We start from the raw sequence: 5,955 nt of genomic DNA, 5'->3' as shown, positions 1-5,955 counted from the left end.
GGGAGGGCCCGAGAATTGTCAGCTCGTGGAGAAGAGAGAAGACTGTCCTAAGAGAGGTGGAGAGAAAGCATCGAAAGCGCGAGAGAGGAGCAAAGTCGAGAGAGGAAAATCGATTGTCCAAATTACGAGCCGACAGCTCGGTCCGACCCCGCTTATACGATTTCGCTTAGCGCGTACATATGTACTCTCTATCTATCTGCTGGCTTCCCTCCTGGCCTCCCTCGGCTCTCTACATAACGTGTACATGGACTTATGTACCAAGATACGTAAAGTACACGTAGCGCAGCATGTGCCAGGATTGGCACCTCGCGGCTTGAATTTCCCTCCGGCCTCTCGGGCACGGCGTATGGCTGCCCTGGTTGGGCAGCAGCGCTCTTGGAAAAACAAGCGCGTGCGTGAGTGCGTGCACGTCTCGATCCTCCTTTCGACTTGTCTTCGGAGCCTATTGTTCCTGTCGCAGGTGGACCCCTGATCCTCCTTCGAACCGTAGAGGCTCGAGTACCCGAAAGGTTTGACTTCGTTCGACGGTACCAAAGGTGCCCTGTGGTTCCCTATGGTTTCGCACGGCACCTACCATTTCCGTGGTGGCACCGACTCAGGGTGGTGGTGGTGGTGGTGGTGGTGGTGGTGGTGGAGCACCTCCCTGTCCGTGAAACCTTCCCGCTTCTCCGTACGCGGTGCGTGTGCGTGCCTGTGCGTGCGTGTGCGTGCGTGTGCGTGCGTGCGCTGCTCTTGAATGCTCCGTCTCCGCGTACGCACTCGACTCAACGCACCGGGAGTCTGCGATCAATGCGTGGCACTGCCACGGTCGTCATGGCAACGGTGCGCGCCACGCACCGAGCACCCAAGCTGCCCGAACTGAGCGAAAGATCTTGCTGGTGCGTGCGTTTTGCGTAGAGTGCGTACAAACGCAACTCGCCGTCCATGAACCTGGTGGTAGTGACGGTTCCGCTGCTGGTGCTGGTGATGGGGGGGGGGCGGGGCGGAGGGGGGCAGCCCCGCACACCCCGTGTACAGCGAGTGAACCGAAGAACGAGAGAAGGAAGAAATTATCGATCGGAGAAATTTGAGAAATTCTCTCTCTCTCTCTCTCTCTCTCTCTCTCTCTCTCTCTCTCTCTCTCTCTCTCTCTCTCTCTCTCTCTCTCTCTCTCTCTCTCTCTCTCTCTCTCTCTCTCTCTCTCTCTCTCTCTCTCTCTCTCTCTCTCTCTCTCTCTCTCTCTCTCTCTCTCTCTCTCTCTCTCTCTCTCTCTCTCTCTCTCTCTCTCTCTCTCTCTCTCTCTCTCTCTCTCTCTCTCTCTCTCTCTCTCTCTCTCTCTCTCTCTCTCTCTCTCTCTCTCTCTCTCTCTCTCTCTCTCTCTCTCTCTCTCTCTCTCTCTCTCTCTCTCTCTCTCTCTCTCTCTCTCTCTATCTATCTCTCTCTCTCGTCTTGTCCTTTCTTCTGTTCGTTATCTTTCTCCTTTTTTTTCCAATTTTCTCATAGGGAACATTTAATTTCGTCTCACTCTGCTCTCTCGTGGTGACAGGGTGAGGAGATCCAGAGCGAGAGAGAAAGAATACGGAAGAGTACGATATCCCCTCCGTGAGAGCAGCGATGCGTCCGCGGGTGCGTGAGGCCCAGTGGCGTCGCAAGCGTCGGCAGCGTCGGCAGCGTCGGCAGCGTCGGCGTCGGGGCAACGCGGCATCACCAAGCCGATCGATGCCCTGCAAACTTCTACGCACAACGCAACGAGCACGTGGCTACCTGAACGCGGTGCGTGCCTGCGTGAGATACACGCAGCTTGTAAACAGTGCTCTGCTTCTCTCGCTCCGTCTCTGTCTCTGTCTCTGTCACGTTAGCGCTCCTCCCGCTGTCGCTCGTCAGCACGAGAAAGAGAGAAGCTCTCGGCCCATAAAAAACTGCCGTATGGATTTTACGCGAAAAATGGGTAAATTTCTACTCTGACACTTTGCTCCCGTAGTACGTCATGCCGTCATATTTATTTTCCTCGTGATTCTTTCACGACCGAAAGTCCAGGTCGCCGATCTTCGCGTTTCCGGTTCAGTCGAAAATCCGCTTCCCGCAGGACTCACGGGATTCGCCTTCGGCTGCTCTGCGCGCAAACGTTTCCCTGGGACTCTTGCGTGCGCTGCCGCGCTGAACGGGACCCAGGACGGGACCCAGGACGGGACCCAGGACGGGACCCAGGAGACGCAGATTCTCCCTGACTTCGTCTTCTGAAAAATATTCAACCTCATGCTCCGAGCTCAAGAGTTCTCGGAGCTTCGAAAGAGACGAAAGGACAAAAAGGAGAGCGTCCTCTCAGGTGCTCGGCGAGAGCCGAGAATCTTCCTTCCCTTCTTCTCGTTCTCCATCCCCTTTTTCATCCTTTCCTCCACTTTAGCTCATCCTCGCCTGGCTAAAGTTCCTCCCTGTAATATTTCTATCCTTTCCTCTCGCGGAGTCCATCTTCAGCCGTTAAAAGTCACGAGGATACCGAGGCTACCATCAGCATCGCAATCGTCAGCCTTCTAGGACTTCCCGAGGCACGGTTGCCGAATGCCCTTGAAACTTCCGGTTCTCTTACTCGCGATTATCTGCTCAGAGGATTTTACACTCGCGAGCCGAGCTGCTTCATTTGCTTGACTTTCACGCCTTCGTCGCCAATTTCCGAGGCTCCCGCACAGGAGAGCGGATTGAGATTCCGTCCTTGTATCCTGCCGAATGACAAGCCGCTGTAATTAGAATCCTGAATTGGTAATCAATACACAGCTACTTCGAGCCCGCAGGACATCCCTCGGTTCGTGGGCCTTTTTCACTCCGGAAACTCTCGACTCTCGCGACTCCACGGAATTCTCACAAGATAGGTACAACCCAATGAACTAATAAAGAAAAACTACAGTCGCATCCTCGCTCTTCCCACCATTCTCATCGTCCTGGACGAGAATCTGCTCCTGATGGCCATACAATCTTCAGAAGGATTGGAATTCTGCATGAGAGGACTCGATTGCACTCCCTCGATTCCCTCAGCCTCCGCTCGCGAGTATTTGGGTTAAGATGTGAATGACAGTCGAAGTACTCAGGGGCTGCAAAGCCAACCTGACGTCGCAATCGTTACGATGCTGATTCAATCTAGTGATATCCGGGAACTGGAACATGAGTCCTTTGAGGAATAACCGAAGAAAGCGATGAAAGGAAGGAGAAGAAGAAGAGATGAACTTTCGTGAAAACACGTGAAATCCATCTCTGCGCTTCCTCGTTTCTTCCTACTTTTTTCCCCCAACCTTCCCCCCATTTGTTTACGTCAAGGAAGAAAATGCGAAACACCGAACATTATTACTGAGGCATTGGCGCACGTAAGACCCCCGCTCGACGCCTCCTCAACAGGTAGACGCGTGTCGATTTTTCGAAAAAATATTAAATCTCAAAAAAGACACAGTGAGAGTTTATCACGTTTTCTCGTCTGAATGAAACTCGTTTTGTGAAATTTAAATATTTTGGTTCCGGATTAAACTTTTTACAAAAATCTCATATGATTCTGCTCGTCACATGGTTAGGTGTAATTTAGACGATGAAGATAAGAAAAAGCAAAATGTCCCAAGTGAATAAATAGATGAGCCATGACGTTCCAGCCAAAACCTAAGGCGGATTCGTCTCAGCACGCCCGTATTGATTTTATATTGTCGCGTGTAGCGTCACCGTCATCGTCAACGTCACCGTCCACGATTCGACCTTCTCGCTGTTTACCCATGACGAAAAAAAAGTCTTCTGCTCCTGACGCGAACTTCCACAGATCCGTTACGCCACCACCTGCATCTCTTCCTTCGAGTCTTGCTTATAATGAGGAAACAGAGCATTGTCAATGCCCAGTGAAATTGTGAGGATGTGCGTATCGGCGGGCAGCCGATGGTTCGCAAAGGCGCGTCTCCAGGAAGGAATTGACGGAAAGTGACTGAAGAATACATGGAGAACGACTGTGAATGTGCGGAAGTAGGGGCTGTGTCGTAATTGAAAATTAGTAGAGAGTACGATACCTTTGGAAATTTTTACGCAACTCCTCCGCGGAGCTATTCGAAATCCTTTAAACGTCCGGCTCACCCTAATCTCCCATGAATACTTTACGAGCAGTAAAACCGAAAAAATTAGACTTACGCAACGAGTTCCCCTTTAATCTCATCGCGCGGTAAAAATCGTGCGTGTCTTCCATTCCATTCGTTGAGACCATTTGATGCCGTGCAAAAGCAGGGCAGCCAACTTTCGGCGAATACATTTCCCTCGGAAGCTGGGTGGAAGACTGGGGGGAGGTTCGAAGGGGTTGGGAAAAAAAATAGTAAAAAGTGAAAAGGACCAGGAAGCTGGATGAAAATATTAGCGTGATGTCATCGTGCGGGGGCAGCGCTCGGGCTTGTAATTTGTTGAAAGGTCAGTAGCCGCTGTTTACGAGGTGAAACTCTAATGGTACGCAGCAGGAGGGTCGGGAGGCCGAGGACGAGCAAGGAAGGGTCGTACCCGAAGCAAAACACAAGACCGGGGGATGCCCGCTAAGCCCAAAGGGTTTATAGAATCGAGGGCGTCCCGTAAACTTGACCTATCTGACTCTGGACCCGATTCCAGCCACGTTACACGATGCGTTCACCTTGCTTTCCTCCTTCGCTTCTGTCTCCATGCTGAGATCTCGAAGATGCAATGGACCAGTGGAACTTTGGGACGATCATTTTTACTCGTACACGTTGCTTGCCATTGCTCACGTACGGTGGTAGATCGTGGCCTGGACCATGGCTGCCATTGGCAGCATCAACTGGTCGTCTCGAAATTCCTGTTGGAAAACTCCTTTTGGAAATGGAAAAGGCAATAGGATCGCATCGACTTGCGGCCCAGAGACAGCAATGGATGAGCGAAAGGGTTAGGTTCGAGATTAAAAGGAAGTCATCTCCCGTCCTCCCTCGTCTCTCTTCTCTCCCGTCTCCCCATCAATCACAATTATATCCTCTCTCTCTCTCCCCTACTATCGTTCATAATTACTGCTCGTGACTTTATCTCGACGCTGCACCGGCGGCAACGGTCTGCTCTGACGGAAAAAAAAGAAGGAGATGAGAAGAAAGAAAAAAACGTATCCACTGTCGAGATTACGCCTTCCTCCGGAATTATTGCGGCTCCCCGAGAGGTGATAATTCGAGAGTGTCGAACTTCCTCGTTCCCTGGGATGTTTCCTCCAAATTGGAAAAACCAGGACAATCGCTTCGCGGAAGCACGTCTATTGTTTTTCAGACTTTTGAACAGTATACTACATGTATGTATTATAACGTAATTCTTTAACTTATGACCCGACACCGATAGCAAAGCATACGAGAACGACTATCTTCGAGAAGCAACCTACGTTACCTTCGGCCGTCCACTCGTCGTTCGTGCATCCGCAAGCCAGGCGGCCGCCAGCCAATTCTTTTTTCACCGGGAACTGCGAGTTGGGCTGGAACAGGCCCAAATCTACCAAAACGAGAGCTCTGACGGAACCTATCAGAGGAGGCGATAACTGAACGGATCATGTAGATTTTTGAGGACGCGTAAAATCGAGGAACGCACCTGGATACACGAACGGGAGCGGACGGTTACGGAAATGCGCGGCCGCTCAGGCTGCTAGGTTTGAGGTAGAGAGGGTCGGAGTAAGAGTCCGGCAAATAGTGCGAGAGACAGAGAGCGACGAACCGAGAACGCATCAGAACGAATCTTAACTATCTATCGAAATCCCTTCACCGATTAATAAATTGGGAGACTCACCGGAGCTGGGGCAGCTAATCCGTGGAGGCCGAGAACTGGATCCAAAGGACACTCTGGTGGGCACTGCACTAAAGCACAGCACTACACCTCCGGAACACTCACAGGAATTCATAGAATTGCCTGGATACCGCGAGAACAACGCGAGAACTGTACGAATCGAGAACTTGCTATACCGTAGCAAAACACGGCAAGAAAAACTAT

Source organism: Cephus cinctus, unplaced genomic scaffold (genome assembly GCF_000341935.2).
Source record: "Cephus cinctus unplaced genomic scaffold, Ccin1 Ccin1_scaffold3202, whole genome shotgun sequence".
Taxonomy (NCBI): Eukaryota; Metazoa; Arthropoda; class Insecta; order Hymenoptera; family Cephidae; genus Cephus; species Cephus cinctus.
This window is presented reverse-complemented; position numbering follows the sequence as displayed.